General features: G+C 49.1%; 6 non-coding genes across 6 annotated transcripts; all 6 read right to left on the bottom strand.

Annotated features, from left to right (window-relative positions):
• Positions 1-7,475: 7,475 nt before the first annotated feature.
• Trnat-ugu (transfer RNA threonine (anticodon UGU)) lies at positions 7,476-7,550 on the bottom strand. Its single transcript has one exon. It is a non-coding gene; the product is annotated as a tRNA-Thr (tRNA).
• Positions 7,551-9,053: 1,503 nt separating this feature from the next.
• Trnat-ugu (transfer RNA threonine (anticodon UGU)) lies at positions 9,054-9,128 on the bottom strand. Its single transcript has one exon. It is a non-coding gene; the product is annotated as a tRNA-Thr (tRNA).
• Positions 9,129-10,631: 1,503 nt separating this feature from the next.
• On the bottom strand, positions 10,632-10,706 carry Trnat-ugu (transfer RNA threonine (anticodon UGU)). The gene has a single exon. It is a non-coding gene; the product is annotated as a tRNA-Thr (tRNA).
• Positions 10,707-12,201: 1,495 nt separating this feature from the next.
• On the bottom strand, positions 12,202-12,276 carry Trnat-ugu (transfer RNA threonine (anticodon UGU)). The gene has a single exon. It is a non-coding gene; the product is annotated as a tRNA-Thr (tRNA).
• A 1,503-nt stretch (positions 12,277-13,779) lies between these two features.
• Positions 13,780-13,854, bottom strand: Trnat-ugu (transfer RNA threonine (anticodon UGU)). Its single transcript has one exon. It is a non-coding gene; the product is annotated as a tRNA-Thr (tRNA).
• Positions 13,855-15,357: 1,503 nt separating this feature from the next.
• On the bottom strand, positions 15,358-15,432 carry Trnat-ugu (transfer RNA threonine (anticodon UGU)). The gene has a single exon. It is a non-coding gene; the product is annotated as a tRNA-Thr (tRNA).
• Positions 15,433-26,269: the final 10,837 nt, after the last annotated feature.

Here is a 26,269-nt window from a genome sequence, read left to right as displayed (position 1 = left end):
TCAGTATACATCATATCAGTCTGTGACGCTGGCTTTGCAACATCTTGCGTGCCTTTAGGTTCGCCGCGACCAACACTTACCATGCACTGACCACAAAAAATGGAGGAGCCGCAGCTTGAACCCTGGACCTTTCACATGCCAAGCGAACGCTCTACCAACTGAGCTACGCCCCATGCACGAGCAAACGGCGCTATTCCCCATTCTTTGCGACTCAGATGCGCACGGACACGATGGTTGTTGGATTGTAGCGGTGAAGGGTGCAGAGTACAAAGGCGCGGACCCGTTCATATACACAAAAGTTCCAAGTAGTTTCGACGCTCTGGTATTACAAATGCAAATTCCGTCTGTTTTTAACGTCTTAAATTGAAAGAGCCGTCACAAATTGCTCCGTTTTCACTCCTTGTCGACAATCATACGGCACCTGAGGTAACAAACACATCTCGAGCCCCATTGTGCACTCCATTATTCATGCCAACTCAGTGCCTCGCTCTTTACTACTGTGTACCAATCTTGTCGTCCAACTGCAAAACACTGGGCCACAACAAGTTTCCGCGTCTCCATTGCACTGTGCATACTACGAAACGCTCCCCAAACTTGGCACTCACCCTCGCAGCCGACTTTTCCGACTTTCCACGACGCTCACGCTAGTGACAGCATTATTTATAGTTCGACGTCGCGCCAAAGCGAATGAGCATATTTCGCCTACGGCTTAGGCCGCCCTCCTAGTGTGGCTGCTCGGTGTCTGCAGGCAGCGAGGGTCTGCAAGCTTCCTGTGTTCGCACCTATGTCACCTGTGCTTGCTTGTCAGAGACAGACTATCGCAAAACATACAACTCACTCCATGAATTGATTGCTACGGCATCTGTTATCAGCAGTCACAACTAGCAACACCAGTAGCAGCTGACTGCACGCAAAGAATAGGAATGTGCAGTGGGATTTACGTGAACTCAGCGCAAGGCAGATCTTTCCGACATAGGCTTGAGAATCTTACGGGAACACTTGTACTGTTTCTAAATTAAGTGTAGGCGTGGGAGGAGGGTGCTTCCTGCGCACTAATAACAGCACGCTTGTCAATTGTGGACGCTAATCATTCGCTTGTATCTTCCTAGACCCATCTGCTGGTTGTGAATTATTCCACTTGCATGGCAAGGGGCGCATGTAGGTGTGTTAAAAATTCTGGAGGCACTGGGTATAGATCCCAGTACCTCTCGCATACAAAGCGAGCGCTCTACCATCTGAGCTACGCCCGCCCCCCTGAAGACTAATGGTGCTACATACAGCCATATAGACGACACAGACCCTTGCACTCCCATTATTCAGCAGACAAACACTACTCTCTATGTATCCGTTAGGGTGTCTTTCAGGTTTCGTGCATTCTGTATCGAATCGTAGTTGGCCACAATGAAAGTGGCACGTATAACGTCGAAAATAGAATTCGGACACCGCTCTGAGTAAGACCAACGTGTTGTCCACCCCCTAGACTTCAATGAGGTTAAGCCGCGATACCTAAGACAGATCTGCACTCGATGACACCTCGATAACAGCCGGTCCCCACACTTACATCTTGCTCTCCTTACGTCAGTATACATCATATCAGTCTGTGACGCTGGCTTTGCAACATCTTGCGTGCCTTTAGGTTCGCCGCGACCAACACTTACCATGCACTGACCACAAAAAATGGAGGCGCCGCAGCTTGAACCCTGGACCTTTCACATGCCAAGCGAACGCTCTACCAACTGAGCTACGCCCCATGCACGAGCAAACGGCGCTATTCCCCATTCTTTGCGACTCAGATGCGCACGGACACGATGGTTGTTGGATTGTAGCGGTGAAGGGTGCAGAGTACAAAGGCGCGGACCCGTTCATATACACAAAACTTCCAAGTAGTTTCAATGCTCTGGTATTACAAATGCAAATTCCGTCTGTTTTTAACGTCTTAAATTGAAAGAGCCGTCACAAATTGCTCCGTTTTCACTCCTTGTCGACAATCATACAGCACCTGAGGTAACAAACACATCTCGAGCCCCATTGTGCACTCCATTATTCATGCCAACTCAGTGCCTCGCTCTTTACTACTGTGTACCAATCTTGTCGTCCAACTGCAAAACACTGGGCCACAACAAGTTTCCGCGTCTCCATTGCACTGTGCATACTACGAAACGCTCCCCAAACTTGGCACTCACCCTCGCAGCCGACTTTTCCGACTTTCCACGACGCTCACGCTAGTGACAGCATTATTTATAGTTCGACGTCGCGCCAAAGCGAATGAGCATATTTCGCCTACGGCTTAGGCCGCCCTCCTAGTGTGGCTGCTCGGTGTCTGCAGGCAGCGAGGGTCTGCAAGCTTCCTGTGTTCGCACCTATGTCACCTGTGCTTGCTTGTCAGAGACAGACTATCGCAAAACATACAACTCACTCCATGAATTGATGGCTACGGCATCTGTTATCAGCAGTCACAACTAGCAACACCAGTAGCAGCTGACTGCACGCAAAGAATAGGAATGTGCAGTGGGATTTACGTGAACTCAGCGCAAGGCAGATCTTTCCTTCATAGGCTTGAGAATCTTACGGGAACACTTGTACTGTTTCTAAATTAAGTGTAGGCGTGGGAGGAGGGTGCTTCCTGCGCACTAATAACAGCACGCTTGTCAATTGTGGACGCTAATCATTCGCTTGTATCTTCCTAGACACATCTGCTGGTTGTGAATTATTCCACTTGCATGGCAAGGTGCGCATGTAGGTGTGTTAAAAATTCTGGAGGCACTGGGTATTGATCCCAGTACCTCTCGCATACAAAGCGAGCGCTCTACCATCTGAGGCACTGGGTATTGATCCCAGTACCTCTCGCATACAAAGCGAGCGCTCTACCATCTGAGCTACGCCGGCCCCCCCGAAGACTAATGGTGCTACATACAGCCATATAGACAACACAGACCCTTGCACTCCCATTATTCAGCAGACAAACACTACTCTCAATGTATCCGTTAGGGTGTCTTTCAGGTTTCGTGCATTCTGTATCGAATCGTAGTTGGCCACAATGAAAGTGGCACGTATAACGTCGAAAATAGAATTCGGACACCGCTCTGAGTAAGACCAACGTGTTGTCCACCCTCTAGACTTCAATGAGGTTAAGCCGCGATACCTAAGACAGATCTGCACTCGATGACACCTCGATAACAGCCGGTCCCCACACTTACATCTTGCTCTCCGACCAACACTTACCATGCACTGACCACAAAAAATGGAGGCGCCGCAGCTTGAACCCTGGACCTTTCACATGCCAAGCGAACGCTCTACCAACTGAGCTACGCCCCATGCACGAGCAAACGGCGCTATTCCCCATTCTTTGCGACTCAGATGCGCACGGACACGATGGTTGTTGGTTTGTAGCGGTGAAGGGAGCAGAGTACAAAGGCGCGGACCCGTTCATATACACAAAATTTCCAAGTAGTTTCCATGCTCTGGTATTACAAATGCAAATTCCGTCTGTTTTTAACGTCTTAAATTGAAAGAGCCGTCACAAATTGCTCCGTTTTCACTCCTTGTCGACAATCATACAGCACCTGAGGTAACAAACACATCTCGAGCCCCATTGTGCACTCCATTATTCATGCCAACTCAGTGCCTCGCTCTTTACTACTGTGTACCAATCTTGTCGTCCAACTGCAAAACACTGGGCCACAACAAGTTTCCGCATCTCCATCGCACTGCGCATACTACGAAACGCTCCCCAAACTTGGCACTCACCCTCGCAGCCGACTTTTCCGACTTTCCACGACGCTCACGCTAGTGACAGCATTATTTATAGTTCGACGTCGCGCCAAAGCGAATGAGCACATTTCGCCTACGGCTTAGGCCGCTCTCCTAGTGTGGCTGCTCGGTGTCTGCAGGCAGCGAGGATCTGCAAGCTTCCTGTGTTCGCACCTATGTCACCTGTGCTTGCTTGTCAGAGACAGACTATCGCAAAACATACAACTCACTCCATGAATTAATTGCTACGGCATCTGTTATCAGCAGTCACAACTAGCAACACCAGTAGCAGCTGACTGCACGCTAAGAATAGGAATGTGCTGTGGGATTTACGTGAACTCAGCGCAAGGCAGATCTTTCCGACATAGGCTTGAGAATCTTACGGGAACACTTGTACTGTTTCTAAATTAAGTGTAGGCGTGGGAGGAGGGTGCTTCCTGCGCACTAATAACAGCACGCTTGTCAATTGTGGATGCTAATCATTCGCTTGTATCTTCCTAGACACATCTGCTGGTTGTGAATTATTCCACTTGCATGGCAAGGTGCGCATGTAGGTGTGTTAAAAATTCTGGAGGCACTGGGTATTGATCCCAGTACCTCTCGCATACAAAGCGAGCACTCTACCATCAGAGCTACGCCCGCCCCCCAAAGACTAATGGTGCTACATACAGCCATATAGACGACACAGACCCTTGCACTCCCATTATTCAGCAGACAAACAATACTCTCTATGTATCCGTTAGGGTGTCTTTCAGGTTTTCGTGCATTCTGTATCGAATCGTAGTTGGCCACAATGAAAGTGGCACGTATAACGTCGAAAATAGAATTCGGACACCGCTCTGAGTAAGACCAACGTGTTGTCCACCCCCTAGACTTCAATGAGGTTAAGCCGCGATACCTAAGACAGATCTGCGCTCGATGACACCTCGATAACAGCCGGTCCCCACACTTACATCTTGCTCTCCTTACGTCAGTATACATCATATCAGTCTGTGACGCTGGCTTTGCAACATCTTGCGTGCCTTTAGGTTCGCCGCGACCAACACTTACCATGCACTGACCACAAAAAATGGAGGCGCCGCAGCTTGAACCCTGGACCTTTCACATGCCAAGCGAACGCTCTACCAACTGAGCTACGCCCCATGCACGAGCAAACGGCGCTTTTCCCCATTCTTTGCGACTCAGATGCGCACGGACACGATGGTTGTTGGTTTGTAGCGGTGAAGGGAGCAGAGTACAAAGGCGCGGACCCGTTCATATACACAAAAGTTCCAAGTAGTTTCCATGCTCTGGTATTACAAATGCAAATTCCGTCTGTTTTTAACGTCTTAAATTGAAAGAGCCGTCACAAATTGCTCCGTTTTCACTCCTTGTCGACAATCATACAGCACCTGAGGTAACAAACGCATCTCGAGCCCCATTGTGCACTCCATTATTCATGCCAACTCAGTGCCTCGCTCTTTACTACTGTGTACCAATCTTGTCGTCCAACTGCAAAACACTGGGCCACAACAAGTTTCCGCGTCTCCATTGCACTGCGCATACTACGAAACGCTCCCCAAACTTGGCACTCACCCTCGCAGCCGACTTTTCCGACTTTCCACGACGCTCACGCTAGTGACAGCATTATTTATAGTTCGACGTCGCGCCAAAGCGAATGAGCACATTTCGCCTACGGCTTAGGAAGCCCTCCTAGTGTGGCTGCTCGGTGTCTGCAGGCAGCGAGGGTCTGCAAGCTTCCTGTGTTCGCACCTATGTCACCTGTGCTTGCTTGTCAGAGACAGACTATCGCAAAACATACAACTCACTTCATGAATTGATTGCTACGGCATCTGTTATCAGCAGTCACAACTAGCAACACCAGTAGCAGCTGACTGCACGCAAAGAATAGTAATGTGCAGTGGGATTTACGTGAACTCAGCGCAAGGCAGATCTTTCCGACATAGGCTTGAGAATCTTACGGGAACACTTGTACTGTTTCTAAATTAAGTGTAGGCGTGGGAGGAGGGTGCTTCCTGCGCACTAATAACAGCACGCTTGTCAATTGTGGATGCTAATCATTCGCTTGTATCTTCCTAGACACATCTGCTGGTTGTGAATTATTCCACTTGCATGGCAAGGTGCGCATGTAGGTGTGTTAAAAATTCTGGACGCACTGGGTATTGATCCCAGTACCTCTCGCATACAAAGCGAGTGCTCTACCATCTGAGCTACGCCCGCCCCCCCGAAGACTAATGGTGCTACATACAGCCATATAGACGACACAGACCCTTGCACTCCCATTATTCAGCAGACAAACACTACTCTCTATGTATCCGTTAGGGTGTCTTTCAGGTTTCGTGCATTCTGTATCGAATCGTAGTTGGCCACAATGAAAGTGGCATGTATAACGTCGAAAATAGAATTCGGACACCGCTCTGAGTAAGACCAACGTGTTGTCCACCCTCTAGACTTCAATGAGGTTAAGCCGCGATACCTAAGACAGATCTGCACTCGATGACACCTCGATAACAGCCGGTCCCCACACTTACATCTTGCTCTCCTTACGTCAGTATACATCATATCAGTCTGTGACGCTGGCTTTGCAACATCTTGCGTGCCTTTAGGTTCGCCGCGACCAACACTTACCATGCACTGACCACAAAAAATGGAGGCGCCGCAGCTTGAACCCTGGAGCTTTCACGTGCCAAGCGAACGCTCTACCAACTGGGCCACGGCCCATGCACGAGCAAACTGCACTATTCCCCATTCTTTGCGACTCAGATGCGCACGGACACGATGGTTGTTGGTTTGTAGCGGTGAAGGGAGCAGAGTACAAAGGCGCGGACCCGTTCATATACACAAAAGTTCCAAGTAGTTTCGATGCTCTGGTATTACAAATGCAAATTCCGTCTGTTTTTAACGTCTTAAATTGAAAGAGCCGTCACAAATTGCTCCGTTTTCACTCCTTGTCGACAATCATACAGCACCAGAGGTAACAAACACATCTCGAGCCCCATTGTGCACTCCATTATTCATGCCAACTCAGTGCCTCGCTCTTTACTACTGTGTACCAATCTTGTCGTCCAACTGCAAAACACTGGGCCACAACATGTTTCCGCGTCTCCATTGCACTGCGCATACTACGAAACGCTCCCCAAACTTGGCACTCACCCTCGCAGCCGACTTTTCCGACTTTCCACGACGCTCACGCTAGTGACAGCATTATTTATAGTTCGACGTCGCGCCAAAGCGAATGAGCATATTTCGCCTACGGCTTAGGCCGCCCTCCTAGTGTGGCTGCTCGGTGTCTGCAGGCAGCGAGGGTCTGCAAGCTTCCTGTGTTCGCACCTATGTCACCTGTGCTTGCTTGTCAGAGACAGACTATCGCAAAACATACAACTCACTCCATGAATTGATTGCTACGGCATCTGTTATCAGCAGTCACAACTAGCAACACCAGTAGAAGCTGACTGCACGCAAAGAATAGGAATGTGCAGTGGGATTTACGTGAACTCAGCGCAAGGCAGATCTTTCCGACATAGGCTTGAGAATCTTACGGGAACACTTGTACTGTTTCTAAATTAAGTGTAGGCGTGGGAGGAGGGTGCTTCCTGCGCACTAATAACAGCACGCTTGTCAATTGTGGATGCTAATCATTCGCTTGTATCTTCCTAGACACATCTGCTGGTTGTGAATTATTCCACTTGCATGGCAAGGTGCGCATGTAGGTGTGTTAAAAATTCTGGACGCACTGGGTATTGATCCCAGTACCTCTCGCATACAAAGCGAGCGCTCTACCATCTGAGCTACGCCCGCCCCCCCGAAGACTAATGGTGCTACATACAGCCATATAGACGACACAGACCCTTGCACTCCCATTATTCAGCAGACAAACACTACTCTCTATGTATCCGTTAGGGTGTCTTTCAGGTTTCGTGCATTCTGTATCGAATCGTAGTTGGCCACAATGAAAGTGGCACGTATAACGTCGAAAATAGAATTCGGACACCGCTCTGAGTAAGACCAACGTGTTGTCCACCCTCTAGACTTCAATGAGGTTAAGCCGCGATACCTAAGACAGATCTGCACTCGACGACACCTCGATAACAGCCGGTCCCCACACTTACATCTTGCTCTCCTTACGTCAGTATACATCATATCAGTCTGTGACGCTGGCTTTGCAACATCTTGCGTGCCTTTAGGTTCGCCGCGACCAACACTTACCATGCACTGACCACAAAAAATGGAGGCGCCGCAGCTTGAACCCTGGAACTTTCACGTGCCAAGCGAACGCTCTACCAACTGAGCCACGCCCCATGCACGAGCAAACTGCGCTATTCCCCATTCTTTGCGACTCAGATGCGCACGGACACGACGGTTGTTGGTTTGTAGCGGTGAAGGGAGCAGAGTACAAAGGCGCGGACCCGTTCATATACACAAAAGTTCCAAGTAGTTTCGATGCTCTGGTATTACAAATGCAAATTCCGTCTGTTTTTAACGTCTTAAATTGAAAGAGCCGTCACAAATTGCTCCGTTTTCACTCCTTGTCGACAATCATACAGCACCAGAGGTAACAAACACATCTCGAGCCCCATTGTGCACTCCATTATTCATGCCAACTCAGTGCCTCGCTCTTTACTACTGTGTACCAATCTTGTCGTCCAACTGCAAAACACTGGGCCACAACATGTTTCCGCGTCTCCATTGCACTGCGCATACTACGAAACGCTCCCCAAACTTGGCACTCACCCTCGCAGCCGATTTTTCCGACTTTCCACGACGCTCACGCTAGTGACAGCATTATTTATAGTTCGACGTCGCGCCAAAGCGAATGAGCATATTTCGCCTACGGCTTAGGCCGCCCTCCTAGTGTGGCTGCTCGGTGTCTGCAGGCAGCGAGGGTCTGCAAGCTTCCTGTGTTCGCACCTATGTCACCTGTGCTTGCTTGTCAGAGACAGACTATCGCAAAACATACAACTCACTCCATGAATTGATTGCTACGGCATCTGTTATCAGCAGTCACAACTAGCAACACCAGTAGCAGCTGACTGCACGCAAAGAATAGGAATGTGCAGTGGGATTTACGTGAACTCAGCGCAAGGCAGATCTTAACGACATAGGCTTGAGAATCTTACGGGAACACTTGTACTGTTTCTAAATTAAGTGTAGGCGTGGGAGGAGGGTGATTCCTGCGCACTAATAACAGCACGCTTGTCAATTGTGGATGCTAATCATTCGCTTGTATCTTCCTAGACACATCTGCTGGTTGTGAATTATTCCACTTGCATGGCAAGGTGCGCATGTAGGTGTGTTAAAAATTCTGGACGCACTGGGTATTGATCCCAGTACCTCTCGCATACAAAGCGAGCGCTCTACCATCTGAGCTACGCCCGCCCCCCCGAAGACTAATGGTGCTACATACAGCCATATAGACGACACAGACCCTTGCACTCCCATTATTCAGCAGACAAACACTACTCTCTATGTATCCGTTAGGGTGTCTTTCAGGTTTCGTGCATTCTGTATCGAATCGTAGTTGGCCACAATGAAAGTGGCACGTATAACGTCGAAAATAGAATTCGGACACCGCTCTGAGTAAGACCAACGTGTTGTCCACCCTCTAGACTTCAATGAGGTTAAGCCGCGATACCTAAGACAGATCTGCACTCGATGACACCTCGATAACAGCCGGTCCCCACACTTACATCTTGCTCTCCTTACGTCAGTATACATCATATCAGTCTGTGACGCTGGCTTTGCAACATCTTGCGTGCCTTTAGGTTCGCCGCGACCAACACTTACCATGCACTGACCACAAAAAATGGAGGCGCCGCAGCTTGAAACCTGGAACTTTCACGTGCCAAGCGAACGCTCTACCAACTGAGCCACGCCCCATGCACGAGCAAACTGCGCTATTCCCCATTCTTTGCGACTCAGATGCGCACGGACACGACGGTTGTTGGTTTGTAGCGGTGAAGGGAGCAGAGTACAAAGGCGCGGACCCGTTCATATACACAAAAGTTCCAAGTAGTTTCGATGCTCTGGTATTACAAATGCAAATTCCGTCTGTTTTTAACGTCTTAAATTGAAAGAGCCGTCACAAATTGCTCCGTTTTCACTCCTTGTCGACAATCATACAGCACCAGAGGTAACAAACACATCTCGAGCCCCATTGTGCACTCCATTATTCATGCCAACTCAGTGCCTCGCTCTTTACTACTGTGTACCAATCTTGTCGTCCAACTGCAAAACACTGGGCCACAACATGTTTCCGCGTCTCCATCGCACTGCGCATACTACGAAACGCTCCCCAAACTTGGCACTCACCCTCGCAGCCGACTTTTCCGACTTTCCACGACGCTCAAGCTAGTGACAGCATTATTTATAGTTCGACGTCGCGCCAAAGCGAATGAGCATATTTCGCCTACGGCTTAGGCCGCCCTCCTAGTGTGGCTGCTCGGTGTCTGCAGGCAGCGAGGGTCTGCAAGCTTCCTGTGTTCGCACCTATGTCACCTGTGCTTGCTTGTCAGAGACAGACTATCGCAAAACATACAACTCACTCCATGAATTGATTGCTACGGCATCTGTTATCAGCAGTCACAACTAGCAACACCAGTAGAAGCTGACTGCACGCAAAGAATAGGAATGTGCAGTGGGATTTACGTGAACTCAGCGCAAGGCAGATCTTTCCGACATAGGCTTGAGAATCTTACGGGAACACTTGTACTGTTCCTAAATTAAGTGTAGGCGTGGGAGGAGGGTGCTTCCTGCGCACTAATAACAGCACGCTTGTCAATTGTGGATGCTAATCATTCGCTTGTATCTTCCTAGACACATCTGCTGGTTGTGAATTATTCCACTTGCATGGCAAGGTGCGCATGTAGGTGTGTTAAAAATTCTGGACGCACTGGGTATTGATCCCAGTACCTCTCGCATACAAAGCGAGCGCTCTACCATCTGAGCTACGCCCGCCCCCCCGAAGACTAATGGTGCTACATACAGCCATATAGACGACACAGACCCTTGCACTCCCATTATTCAGCAGACAAACACTACTCTCTATGTATCCGTTAGGGTGTCTTTCAGGTTTCGTGCATTCTGTATCGAATCGTAGTTGGCCACAATGAAAGTGGCACATATAACGTCGAAAATAGAATTCGGACACCGCTCTGAGTAAGACCAACGTGTTGTCCACCCTCTAGACTTCAATGAGGTTAAGCCGCGATACCTAAGACAGATCTGCACTCGATGACACCTCGATAACAGCCGGTCCCCACACTTACATCTTGCTCTCCTTACGTCAGTATACATCATATCAGTCTGTGACGCTGGCTTTGCAACATCTTGCGTGCCTTTAGGTTCGCCGCGACCAACACTTACCATGCACTGACCACAAAAAATGGAGGCGCCGCAGCTTGAACCCTGGAACTTTCACGTGCCAAGCGAACGCTCTACCAACTGAGCCACGCCCCATGCACGAGCAAACTGCGCTATTCCCCATTCTTTGCGACTCAGATGCGCACGGACACGACGGTTGTAGCGGTGAAGGGAGCAGAGTACAAAGGCGCGGACCCGTTCATATACACAAAAGTTCCAAGTAGTTTCGATGCTCTGGTATTACAAATGCAAATTCCGTCTGTTTTTAACGTCTTAAATTGAAAGAGCCGTCACAAATTGCTCCGTTTTCACTCCTTGTCGACAATCATACAGCACCAGAGGTAACAAACACATCTCGAGCCCCATTGTGCACTCCATTATTCATGCCAACTCAGTGCCTCTCTCTTTACTACTGTGTACCAATCTTGTCGTCCAACTGCAAAACACTGGGCCACAACATGTTTCCGCGTCTCCATTGCACTGCGCATACTACGAAACGCTCCCCAAACTTGGCACTCACCCTCGCAGCCGATTTTTCCGACTTTCCACGACGCTCACGCTAGTGACAGCATTATTTATAGTTCGACGTCGCGCCAAAGCGAATGAGCATATTTCGCCTACGGCTTAGGCCGCCCTCCTAGTGTGGCTGCTCGGTGTCTGCAGGCAGCGAGGGTCTGCAAGCTTCCTGTGTTCGCACCTATGTCACCTGTGCTTGCTTGTCAGAGACAGACTATCGCAAAACATACAACTCACTCCATGAATTGATTGCTACGGCATCTGTTATCAGCAGTCACAACTAGCAACACCAGTAGCAGCTGACTGCACGCAAAGAATAGGAATGTGCAGTGGGATTTACGTGAACTCAGCGCAAGGCAGATCTTTCCGACATAGGCTTGAGAATCTTACGGGAACACTTGTACTGTTTCTAAATTAAGTGTAGGCGTGGGAGGAGGGTGCTTCCTGCGCACTAATAACAGCACGCTTGTCAATTGTGGATGCTAATCATTCGCTTGTATCTTCCTAGACACATCTGCTGGTTGTGAATTATTCCACTTGCATGGCAAGGTGCGCATGTAGGTGTGTTAAAAATTCTGGACGCACTGGGTATTGATCCCAGTACCTCTCGCATACAAAGCGAGCGCTCTACCATCTGAGCTACGCCCGCCCCCCCGAAGACTAATGGTGCTACATACAGCCATATAGACGACACAGACCCTTGCACTCCCATTATTCAGCAGACAAACACTACTCTCTATGTATCCGTTAGGGTGTCTTTCAGGTTTCGTGCATTCTGTATCGAATCGTAGTTGGCCACAATGAAAGTGGCACGTATAACGTCGAAAATAGAATTCGGACACCGCTCTGAGTAAGACCAACGTGTTGTCCACCCTCTAGACTTCAATGAGGTTAAGCCGCGATACCTAAGACAGATCTGCACTCGATGACACCTCGATAACAGCCGGTCCCCACACTTACATCTTGCTCTCCTTACGTCAGTATACATCATATCAGTCTGTGACGCTGGCTTTGCAACATCTTGCGTGCCTTTAGGTTCGCCGCGACCAACACTTACCATGCACTGACCACAAAAAATGGAGGCGCCGCAGCTTGAAACCTGGAACTTTCACGTGCCAAGCGAACGCTCTACCAACTGAGCCACGCCCCATGCACGAGCAAACTGCGCTATTCCCCATTCTTTGCGACTCAGATGCGCACGGACACGACGGTTGTTGGTTTGTAGCGGTGAAGGGAGCAGAGTACAAAGGCGCGGACCCGTTCATATACACAAAAGTTCCAAGTAGTTTCGATGCTCTGGTATTACAAATGCAAATTCCGTCTGTTTTTAACGTCTTAAATTGAAAGAGCCGTCACAAATTGCTCCGTTTTCACTCCTTGTCGACAATCATACAGCACCAGAGGTAACAAACACATCTCGAGCCCCATTGTGCACTCCATTATTCATGCCAACTCAGTGCCTCGCTCTTTACTACTGTGTACCAATCTTGTCGTCCAACTGCAAAACACTGGGCCACAACATGTTTCCGCGTCTCCATCGCACTGCGCATACTACGAAACGCTCCCCAAACTTGGCACTCACCCTCGCAGCCGACTTTTCCGACTTTCCACGACGCTCAAGCTAGTGACAGCATTATTTATAGTTCGACGTCGCGCCAAAGCGAATGAGCATATTTCGCCTACGGCTTAGGCCGCCCTCCTAGTGTGGCTGCTCGGTGTCTGCAGGCAGCGAGGGTCTGCAAGCTTCCTGTGTTCGCACCTATGTCACCTGTGCTTGCTTGTCAGAGACAGACTATCGCAAAACATACAACTCACTCCATGAATTGATTGCTACGGCATCTGTTATCAGCAGTCACAACTAGCAACACCAGTAGAAGCTGACTGCACGCAAAGAATAGGAATGTGCAGTGGGATTTACGTGAACTCAGCGCAAGGCAGATCTTTCCGACATAGGCTTGAGAATCTTACGGGAACACTTGTACTGTTTCTAAATTAAGTGTAGGCGTGGGAGGAGGGTGCTTCCTGCGCACTAATAACAGCACGCTTGTCAATTGTGGATGCTAATCATTCGCTTGTATCTTCCTAGACACATCTGCTGGTTGTGAATTATTCCACTTGCATGGCAAGGTGCGCATGTAGGTGTGTTAAAAATTCTGGACGCACTGGGTATTGATCCCAGTACCTCTCGCATACAAAGCGAGCGCTCTACCATCTGAGCTACGCCCGCCCCCCCGAAGACTAATGGTGCTACATACAGCCATATAGACGACACAGACCCTTGCACTCCCATTATTCAGCAGACAAACACTACTCTCTATGTATCCGTTAGGGTGTCTTTCAGGTTTCGTGCATTCTGTATCGAATCGTAGTTGGCCACAATGAAAGTGGCACGTATAACGTCGAAAATAGAATTCGGACACCGCTCTGAGTAAGACCAACGTGTTGTCCACCCTCTAGACTTCAATGAGGTTAAGCCGCGATACCTAAGACAGATCTGCACTCGATGACACCTCGATAACAGCCGGTCCCCACACTTACATGTTGCTCTCCTTACGTCAGTATACATCATATCAGTCTGTGACGCTGGCTTTGCAACATCTTGCGTGCCTTTAGGTTCGCCGCGACCAACACTTACCATGCACTGACCACAAAAAATGGAGGCGCCGCAGCTTGAACCCTGGAACTTTCACATGCCAAGCGAACGCTCTACCAACTGAGCCACGCCCCATGCACGAGCAAACTGCGCTATTCCCCATTCTTTGCGACTCAGATGCGCACGGACACGACGGTTGTTGGTTTGTAGCGGTGAAGGGAGCAGAGTACAAAGTCGCGGACCCGTTCATATACACAAAAGTTCCAAGTAGTTTCGATGCTCTGGTATTACAAATGCAAATTCCGTCTGTTTTTAACGTCTTAAATTGAAAGAGCCGTCACAAATTGCTCCGTTTTCACTCCTTGTCGACAATCATACAGCACCAGAGGTAACAAACACATCTCGAGCCCCATTGTGCACTCCATTATTCATGCCAACTCAGTGCCTCTCTGTTTACTACTGTGTACCAATCTTGTCGTCCAACTGCAAAACACTGGGCCACAACATGTTTCCGCGTCTCCATTGCACTGCGCATACTACGAAACGCTCCCCAAACTTGGCACTCACCCTCGCAGCCGATTTTTCCGACTTTCCACGACGCTCACGCTAGTGACAGCATTATTTATAGTTCGACGTCGCGCCAAAGCGAATGAGCATATTTCGCCTACGGCTTAGGCCGCCCTCCTAGTGTGGCTGCTCGGTGTCTGCAGGCAGCGAGGGTCTGCAAGCTTCCTGTGTTCGCACCTATGTCACCTGTGCTTGCTTGTCAGAGACAGACTATCGCAAAACATACAACTCACTCCATGAATTGATTGCTACGGCATCTGTTATCAGCAGTCACAACTAGCAACACCAGTAGCAGCTGACTGCACGCAAAGAATAGGAATGTGCAGTGGGATTTACGTGAACTCAGCGCAAGGCAGATCTTTCCGACATAGGCTTGAGAATCTTACGGGAACACTTGTACTGTTTCTAAATTAAGTGTAGGCGTGGGAGGAGGGTGCTTCCTGCGCACTAATAACAGCACGCTTGTCAATTGTGGATGCTAATCATTCGCTTGTATCTTCCTAGACACATCTGCTGGTTGTGAATTATTCCACTTGCATGGCAAGGTGCGCATGTAGGTGTGTTAAAAATTCTGGACGCACTGGGTATTGATCCCAGTACCTCTCGCATACAAAGCGAGCGCTCTACCATCTGAGCTACGCCCGCCCCCCCGAAGACTAATGGTGCTACATACAGCCATATAGACGACACAGACCCTTGCACTCCCATTATTCAGCAGACAAACACTACTCTCTATGTATCCGTTAGGGTGTCTTTCAGGTTTCGTGCATTCTGTATCGAATCGTAGTTGGCCACAATGAAAGTGGCACGTATAACGTCGAAAATAGAATTCGGACACCGCTCTGAGTAAGACCAACGTGTTGTCCACCCTCTAGACTTCAATGAGGTTAAGCCGCGATACCTAAGACAGATCTGCACTCGATGACACCTCGATAACAGCCGGTCCCCACACTTACATGTTGCTCTCCTTACGTCAGTATACATCATATCAGTCTGTGACGCTGGCTTTGCAACATCTTGCGTGCCTTTAGGTTCGCCGCGACCAACACTTACCATGCACTGACCACAAAAAATGGAGGCGCCGCAGCTTGAAACCTGGAACTTTCACGTGCCAAGCGAACGCTCTACCAACTGAGCCACGCCCCATGCACAAGCAAACTGCGCTATTCCCCATTCTTTGCGACTCAGATGCGCACGGACACGACGGTTGTTGGTTTGTAGCGGTGAAGGGAGCAGAGTACAAAGGCGCGGACCCGTTCATATACACAAAAGTTCCAAGTAGTTTCGATGCTCTGGTATTACAAATGCAAATTCCGTCTGTTTTTAACGTCTTAAATTGAAAGAGCCGTCACAAATTGCTCCGTTTTCACTCCTTGTCGACAATCATACAGCACCAGAGGTAACAAACACATCTCGAGCCCCATTGTGCACTCCATTATTCATGCCAACTCAGTGCCTCGCTCTTTACTACTGTGTACAAATCTTGTCGTCCAACTGCAAAACACTGGGCCACAACATGTTTCCGCGTCTCCATTGCACTGCGCATACTACGAAACGCTCCCCAAACTTGGCACTCACCCTCGCAGCCGACTTTTCCGACTTTCCACGACGCTCACGCTAGTGACAGCATTATTTATAGTTCGACGTCGCGCCATAGCGAATGAGCACATTTCGCCTACGGCTTAGGCCGCCCTCCTAGTGTGGCTGCTCGGTGTCTGCAGGCAGCGAGGGTCTGCAAGCTTCCTGTGTTCGCACCTATGTCACCTGTGCTTGCTTGTCAGAGACAGACTATCGCAAAACATACAACTCACTCCATGAATTGATTGCTACGGCATCTGTTATCAGCAGTCACAACTAGCAACACCAGTAGCAGCTGACTGCACGCAAAGAATAGGAATGTGCAGTGGGATTTACGTGAACTCAGCGCAAGGCAGATCTTTCCGACATAGGCTTGAGAATCTTACGGGAACACTTGTACTGTTTCTAAATTAAGTGTAGGCGTGGGAGGAGGGTGCTTCCTGCGCACTAATAACAGCACGCTTGTCAATTGTGGATGCTAATCATTCGCTTGTATCTTCCTAGACACATCTGCTGGTTGTGAATTATTCCACTTGCATGGCAAGGTGCGCATGTAGGTGTGTTAAAAATTCTGGAGGCACTGGGTATTGATCCCAGTACTTCTCGCATACAAAGCGAGCGCTCTACCATCTGAGCTACGCCCGCCCCCCAGAAGACTAATGGTGCTACATACAGCCATATAGACGACACAGACCCTTGCACTCCCATAATTCAGCAGACAAACACTACTCTCTATGTATCCGTTAGGGTGTCTTTCAGGTTTCGTGCATTCTGTATCGAATCGTAGTTGGCCACAATGAAAGTGGCACGTATAACGTCGAAAATAGAATTCGGACACCGCTCTGAGTAAGACCAACGTGTTGTCCACCCTCTAGACTTCAATGAGGTTAAGCCGCGATACCTAAGACAGATCTGCACTCGATGACACCTCGATAACAGCCGGTCCCCACACTTACATCTTGCTCTCCTTACGTCAGTATACATCATATCAGTCTGTGACGCTGGCTTTGCAACATCTTGCGTGCCTTTAGGTTCGCCGCGACCAACACTTACCATGCACTGACCACAAAAAATGGAGGCGCCGCAGCTTGAACCCTGGAGCTTTCACGTGCCAAGCGAACGCTCTACCAACTGAGCCACGCCCCATGCACGAGCAAACTGCGCTATTCCCCATTCTTTGCGACTCAGATGCGCACGGACACGATGGTTGTTGGTTTGCAGCGGTGAAGGGAGCAGAGTACAAAGGCGCGGACCCGTTCATATACACAAAAGTTCCAAGTAGTTTCGATGCTCTGGTATTACAAATGCAAATTCCGTCTGTTTTTAACGTCTTAAATTGAAAGAGCCGTCACAAATTGCTCCGTTTTCACTCCTTGTCGACAATCATACAGCACCAGAGGTAACAAACACATCTCGAGCCCCATTGTGCACTCCATTATTCATGCCAACTCAGTGCCTCGCTCTTTACTACTGTGTACCAATCTTGTCGTCCAACTGCAAAACACTGGGCCACAACATGTTTCCGCGTCTCCATTGCACTGCGCATACTACGAAACGCTCCCCAAACTTGGCACTCACCCTCGCAGCCGACTTTTCCGACTTTCCACGACGCTCACGCTAGTGACAGCATTATTTATAGTTCGACGTCGCGCCATAGCGAATGAGCACATTTCGCCTACGGCTTAGGCCGCCCTCCTAGTGTGGCTGCTCGGTGTCTGCAGGCAGCGAGGGTCTGCAAGCTTCCTGTGTTCGCACCTATGTCACCTGTGCTTGCTTGTCAGAGACAGACTATCGCAAAACATACAACTCACTCCATGAATTGATTGCTACGGCATCTGTTATCAGCAGTCACAACTAGCAACACCAGTAGCAGCTGACTGCACGCAAAGAATAGGAATGTGCAGTGGGATTTACGTGAACTCAGCGCAAGGCAGATCTTTCCGACATAGGCTTGAGAATCTTACGGGAACACTTGTACTGTTTCTAAATTAAGTGTAGGCGTGGGAGGAGGGTGCTTCCTGCGCACTAATAACAGCACGCTTGTCAATTGTGGATGCTAATCATTCGCTTGTATCTTCCTAGACACATCTGCTGGTTGTGAATTATTCCACTTGCATGGCAAGGTGCGCATGTAGGTGTGTTAAAAATTCTGGAGGCACTGGGTATTGATCCCAGTACTTCTCGCATACAAAGCGAGCGCTCTACCATCTGAGCTACGCCCGCCCCCCAGAAGACTAATGGTGCTACATACAGCCATATAGACGACACAGACCCTTGCACTCCCATTATTCAGCAGACAAACTCTACTCTCTATGTATCCGTTAGGGTGTCTTTCAGGTTTCGTGCATTCTGTATCGAATCGTAGTTGGCCACAATGAAAGTGGCACGTATAAAGTCGAAAATAGAATTCGGACACCGCTCTGAGTAAGACCAACGTGTTGTCCACCCTCTAGACTGCAATGAGGTTAAGCCGCGATACCTAAGACAGATCTGCACTCGATGACACCTCGATAACAGCCGGTCCCCACACTTACATCTTGCTCTCCTTACGTCAGTATACATCATATCAGTCTGTGACGCTGGCTTTGCAACATCTTGCGTGCCTTTAGGTTCGCCGCGACCAACACTTACCATGCACTGACCACAAAAAATGGAGGCGCCGCAGCTTGAACCCTGGACCTTTCACATGCCAAGCGAACGCTCTACCAACTGAGCTACGCCCCATGCACGAGCAAACGGCGCTATTCCCCATTCTTTGCGACTCAGATGCGCACGGACACGATGGTTGTTGGTTTGTAGCGGTGAAGGGAGCAGAGTACAAAGGCGCGGACCCGTTCATATACACAAAACTTCCAAGTAGTTTCGATGCTCTGGTATTACAAATGCAAATTCCGTCTGTTTTTAACGTCTTAAATTGAAAGAGCCGTCACAAATTGCTCCGTTTTCACTCCTTGTCGACAATCATACACCACCTGAGGTAACAAACGCATCTCGAGCCCCATTGTGCACTCCATTATTCATGCCAACTCAGTGCCTCGCTCTTTACTACTGTGTACCAATCTTGTCGTCCAACTGCAAAACACTGGGCCACAACAAGTTTCCGCGTCTCCATTGCACTGCGCATACTACGAAACGCTCCCCAAACTTGGCACTCAACCTCGCAGCCGACTTTTCCGACTTTCCACGACGCTCACGCAACGCTCACGCTAGTGACAGCATTATTTATAGTTCGACGTCACGCCAAAGCGAATGAGCACATTTCGCCTACGGCTTAGGCCGCCCTCCTAGTGTGGCTGCTCGGTGTCTGCAGGCAGCGAGGGTCTGCAAGCTTCCTGTGTTCGCACCTATGTCACCTGTGCTTGCTTGTCAGAGACAGACTATCGCAAAACATACAACTCACTCCATGAATTGATTGCTACGGCATCTGTTATCAGCAGTCACAACTAGCAACACCAGTAGCAGCTGACAGCACGCAAAGAATAGGAATGTGCAGTGGGATTTACGTGAACTCGGCGCAAGGCAGATCTTTCCGACATAGGCTTGAGAATCTTACGGGAACACTTGTACTGTTTCTAAATTAAGTGTAGGCGTGGGAGGAGGGTGCTTCCTGCGCACTAATAACAGCACGCTTGTCAATTGTGGATGCTAATCATTCGCTTGTATCTTCCTAGACACATCTGCTGGTTGTGAATTATTCCACTTGCATGGCAAGGTGAGCATGTAGGTGTGTTAAAAATTTTGGAGGCACTGGGTATTGATCCCAGTACCTCTCGCATACAAAGCGAGCGCTCTACCATCTGAGCTACGCCCGCCACCCCAAAGATCAATGGTGCAACATACAGCCATATAGACGACACAGACCCTTGCACTCCCATTATTCAGCAGACAAACACTACTCTCTATGTATCCGTTAGGGTGTCTTTCAGGTTTCGTGCATTCTGTATCGAATCGTAGTTGGCCACAATGAAAGTGGCACGTATAACGTCGAAAATAGAATTCGGACACCGCTCTGAGTAAGACCAACGTGTTGTCCACCCTCTAGACTTCAATGAGGTTAAGCCGCGATACCTAAGACAGATCTGCACTCGATGACACCTCGATAACAGCCGGTCCCCACACTTACATCTTGCTCTCCTTACGTCAGTATACATCATATCAGTTTGTGACGCTGGCTTTGCAACATCTTGCGTGCCTTTAGGTTCGCAGCGACCAACACTTACCATGCACTGACCACAAAAAATGGAGGCGCCGCAGCTTGAACCCTGGACCTTTCACATGCCAAGCGAACGCTCTACCAACTGAGCTACGCCCCATGCACGAGCAAACGGCGCTCTTCCCCATTCTTTGCGACTCAGATGCGCACGGACACGATGGTTGTTGGTTTGTAGCGGTGAAGGGAGCAGAGTACAAAGGCGCGGACCCGTTCATATACACAAAACTTCCAAGTAGTTTCGATGCTCTGGTATTACAAATGCAAATTCCGTCTGTTTTTAACGTCTTAAATTGAAAGAGCCGTCACAAATTGCTCCGTTTTCACTCCTTGTCGACAATCATACACCACCTGAGGTAACAAACGCATCTCGAGCCCCATTGTGCACTCCATTATTCATGCCAACTCAGTGCCTCGCTCTTTACTACTGTGTACCAATCTTGTCGTCCAACTGCAAAACACTGGGCCACAACAAGTTTCCGCGTCTCCATTGCACTGCGCATACTACGAAACGCTCCCCAAACTTGGCACTCAACCTCGCAGCCGACTTTTCCGACTTTCCACGACGCTCACGCAACGCTCACGCTAGTGACAGCATTATTTATAGTTCGACGTCACGCCAAAGCGAATGAGCACATTTCGCCTACGGCTTAGGCCGCCCTCCTAGTGTGGCTGCTCGGTGTCTGCAGGCAGCGAGGGTCTGCAAGCTTCCTGTGTTCGCACCTATGTCACCTGTGCTTGCTTGTCAGAGACAGACTATCGCAAAACATACAACTCACTCCATGAATTGATTGCTACGGCATCTGTTATCAGCAGTCACAACTAGCAACACCAGTAGCAGCTGACAGCACGCAAAGAATAGGAATGTGCAGTGGGATTTACGTGAACTCAGCGCAAGGCAGATCTTTCCGACATAGGCTTGAGAATCTTACGGGAACACTTGTACTGTTTCTAAATTAAGTGTAGGCGTGGGAGGAGGGTGCTTCCTGCGCACTAATAACAGCACGCTTGTCAATTGTGGATGCTAATCATTCGCTTGTATCTTCCTAGACACATCTGCTGGTTGTGAATTATTCCACTTGCATGGCAAGGTGAGCATGTAGGTGTGTTAAAAATTCTGGAGGCACTGGGTATTGATCCCAGTACCTCTCGCATACAAAGCGAGCGCTCTACCATCTGAGCTACGCCCGCCACCCCAAAGATCAATGGTGCAACATACAGCCATATAGACGACACAGACCCTTGCACTCCCATTATTCAGCAGACAAACACTACTCTCTATGTATCCGTTAGGGTGTCTTTCAGGTTTCGTGCATTCTGTATCGAATCGTAGTTGGCCACAATGAAAGTGGCACGTATAACGTCGAAAATAGAATTCGGACACCGCTCTGAGTAAGACCAACGTGTTGTCCACCCTCTAGACTTCAATGAGGTTAAGCCGCGATACCTAAGACAGATCTGCACTCGATGACACCTCGATAACAGCCGGTCCCCACACTTACATCTTGCTCTCCTTACGTCAGTATACATCATATCAGTTTGTGACGCTGGCTTTGCAACATCTTGCGTGCCTTTAGGTTCGCAGCGACCAACACTTACCATGCACTGACCACAAAAAATGGAGGCGCCGTAGCTTGAACCCTGGACCTTTCACATGCCAAGCGAACGCTCTACCAACTGAGCTACGCCCCACGCACGAGCAAACTGCGCTATTCCCCATTCTTTGCGACTCAGATGCGCACGGACACGATGGTTGTTGGTTTGTAGCGGTGAAGGGAGCAGAGTACAAAGGCGCGGACCCGTTCATATACACAAAAGTTCCAAGTAGTTTCGATGCTCTGGTATTACAAATGCAAATTCCGTCTGTTTTTAACGTCTTAAATTGAAAGAGCCGTCACAAATTGCTCCGTTTTCACTCCTTGTCGACAATCATACAGCACCTGAGGTAACAAACGCATCTCGAGCCCCATTGTGCACTCCATTATTCATGCCAACTCAGTGCCTCGCTCTTTACTACTGTGTACCAATCTTGTCGTCCAACTGCAAAACACTGGGCCACAACAAGTTTCCGCGTCTCCATTGCACTGCGCATACTACGAAACGCTCCCGAAACTTGGCACTCACCCTCGCAGCCGACTTTTTCGACTTTCCACGACGCTCACGCAACGCTCACGCTAGTGACAGCATTATTTATAGTTCGACGTCGCGCCAAAGCGAATGAGCACATTTCGCCTACGGCTTAGGCCGCCCTCCTAGTGTGGCTGCTCGGTGTCTGCAGGCAGCGAGGGTCTGCAAGCTTCCTGTGTTCGCACCTATGTCACCTGTGCTTGCTTGTCACAGACAGACTATCGCAAAACATACAACTCACTCCATGAATTGATTGCTACGGCATCTGTTATCAGCAGTCACAACTAGCAACACCAGTAGCAGCTGACTGCACGCAAAGAATAGGAATGTGCAGTGGGATTTACGTGAACTCAGCGCAAGGCAGATCTTTCCGACATAGGCTTGAGAATCTTACGGGAACACTTGTACTGTTTCTAAATTAAGTGTAGGCGTGGGAGGAGGGTGCTTCCTGCGCACTAATAACAGCACGCTTGTCAATTGTGGATGCTAATCATTCGCTTGTATCTTCCTAGACACATCTGCTGGTTGTGAATTATTTCACTTGCATGGCAAGGTGCACATGTATGTGTGTTAAAAATTCTGGAGGCACTGGGTATTGATCCCAGTACCTCTCGCATACTAAGAGAGCGCTCTACCATCTGATCTACGCCCGCCACCCCGAAGACTAATGGTGCTACATACAGCCATATAGACGACACAGACCCTTGCACTCCCATTACTCAGAAGACAAACACTACTCTCTATGTATCCGTTAGGGTGTCTTTCAGGTTTCGTGCATTCTGTATCGAATCGTAGTTGGCCACAATGAAAGTGGCACGTATAACGTCGAAAATAGAATTCGGACACCGCCCTGAGTAAGACCAACGTGTTGTCCACCCTCTAGACTTCAATGAGGTTAAGCCGCGATACCTAAGACAGATCTGCACTCGATGACACCTCGATAACAGCCGGTCCCCACACTTACATCTTGCTCTCCTTACGTCAGTATACATCATATCAGTCTGTGACGCTGGCTTTGCAACATCTTGCGTGCCTTTAGGTTCGCCGCTACCAACACTTACCATGCACTGACCACAAAAAATGGAGGCGCCGCGGCTTGAACCCTGGACCTTTCACATGCCAAGCGAACGCTCTACCAACTGAGCTACTCCCCATGCACGAGCAAACGGCGCTCTTCCCCATTGTTTGCGACTCAGATGCGCACGGACACGATGGTTGTTGGTTTGTAGCGGTGAAGGGAGCAGAGCACAAAGGCGCGGACCCGTTCATATACACAAAAGTTCCAAGTAGTTTCGATGCTCTGGTATTACAAATGCAAAGTCCGTCTGTTTTTAACGTCTTAAATTGAAAGAGCCGTCACAAATTGCTCCGTTTTCACTCCTTGTCGACAATCATACAGCACCTGAGGTAACAAACGCATCTCGAGCGCCATTGTGCACTCCATTATTCATGCCAACTCAGTGCCTCGCTCTTTACTACTGTGTACCAATCTTGTCGTCCAACTGCAAAACACTGGGCCACAACAAGTTTCCGCGTCTCCATTGCACTGCGCATACTACGAAACGCTCCCGAAACTTGGCACTCACCCTCGCAGCCGACTTTTCCGACTTTCCACGACGCTCACGCTAGTGACAGCATTATTTATAGTTCGACGTCGCGCCAAAGCGAATGAGCACATTTCGCCTACGGCTTAGGCCGCCCTCCTAGTGTGGCTGCTCGGTGTCTGCAGGCAGCGAGGGTCTGCAAGCTTCCTGTGTTCGCACCTATGTCACCTGTGCTTGCTTGTCAGAGACAGACTATCGCAAAACATACAACTCACTCCATGAATTGATTGCTACGGCATCTGTTATCAGCAGTCACAACTAGCAACACCAGTAGCAGCTGACTGCACGCAAAGAATAGGAATGTGCAGTGGGATTTACGTGAACTCAGCGCAAGGCAGATCTTTCCGACATAGGCTTGAGAATCTTACGGGAACACTTGTACTGTTTCTAAATTAAGTGTAGGCGTGGGAGGAGGGTGCTTCCTGCGCACTAATAACAGCACGCTTGTCAATTGTGGATGCTAATCATTCGCTTGTATCTTCCTAGACACATCTGCTGGTTGTGAATTATTCCACTTGCATGGCAAGGTGCGCATGTAGGTGTGTTAAAAATTCTGGAGGCACTGGGTATTGATCCCAGTACCTCTCTCATACAAAGCGAGCGCTCTACCATCTGATCTACGCCCGCCCCCCAGAAGACTAATGGTGCTACATACAGCCATATAGACGACACAGACCCTTGCACTCCCATTATTCAGCAGACAAACACTACTCTCTATGTATCCGTTAGGGTGTCTTTCAGGTTTCGTGCATTCTGTATCGAATCGTAGTTGGCCACAATGAAAGTGGCACGTATAACGTCGAAAATAGAATTCGGACACCGCTCTGAGTAAGACCAACGTGTTGTCCACCCTCTAGACTTCAATGAGGTTAAGCCGCGATACCTAAGACAGATCTGCACTCGATGACACATCGATAACAGCCGGTCCCCACACTTACATCTTGCTCTCCGACCAACTCTTACCATGCACTGACCACAAAAAATGGAGGCGCCGTAGCTTGAACCCTGGACCTTTCACATGCCAAGCGAACGCTCTACCAACTGAGCTACGCCCCATGCACGAGCAAACGGCGCTATTCCCCATTCTTTGCGACTCAGATGCGCACGGACACGATGGTTTTGGTTTGTAGCGGTGAAGGGAGCAGAGTACAAAGGCGCGGACCCGTTCATATACACAAAAGTTCCAAGTTGTTTCCATGCTCTGGTATTACAAATGCAAATTCCGTCTGTTTTTAACGTCTTAAATTGAAAGAGCCGTCACAAATTGCTCCGTTTTCACTCCTTGTCGACAATCATACAGCACCTGAGGTAACAAACACATCTCGAGCCCCATTGTGCACTCCATTATTCATGCCAACTCAGTGCCTCGCTCTTTACTACTGTGTACCAATCTTGTCGTCCAACTGCAAAACACTGGGCCACAACAAGTTTCCAAAGACTAATGGTGCTACATACAGCCATATAGACGACACAGACCCTTGCACTCCCATTATTCAGCAGACAAACACTACTCTCTATGTATCCGTTAGGGTGTCTTTCAGGTTTCGTGCATTCTGTATCGAATCGTAGTTGGCCACAATGAAAGTGGCACGTATAACGTCGAAAATAGAATTCGGACACCGCTCTGAGTAAGACCAACGTGTTGTCCACCCCCTAGACTTCAATGAGGTTAAGCCGCGATACCTAAGACAGATCTGCACTCGATGACACCTCGATAACAGCCGGTCCCCACACTTACATCTTGCTCTCCTTACGTCAGTATACATCATATCAGTCTGTGACGCTGGCTTTGCAACATCTTGCGTGCCTTTAGGTTCGCCGCGACCAACACTTACCATGCACTGACCACAAAAAATGGAGGCGCCGCAGCTTGAACCCTGGAGCTTTCACGTGCCAAGCGAACGCTCTACCAACTGAGCTACGCCCCATGCACGAGCAAACGGCGCTATTCCCCATTCTTTGCGA

This window comes from Schistocerca gregaria, chromosome 10 (assembly GCF_023897955.1).
Source record: "Schistocerca gregaria isolate iqSchGreg1 chromosome 10, iqSchGreg1.2, whole genome shotgun sequence".
Classification (NCBI taxonomy): domain Eukaryota; kingdom Metazoa; phylum Arthropoda; class Insecta; order Orthoptera; family Acrididae; genus Schistocerca; species Schistocerca gregaria.
This window is presented reverse-complemented; position numbering and strand designations above follow the sequence as displayed.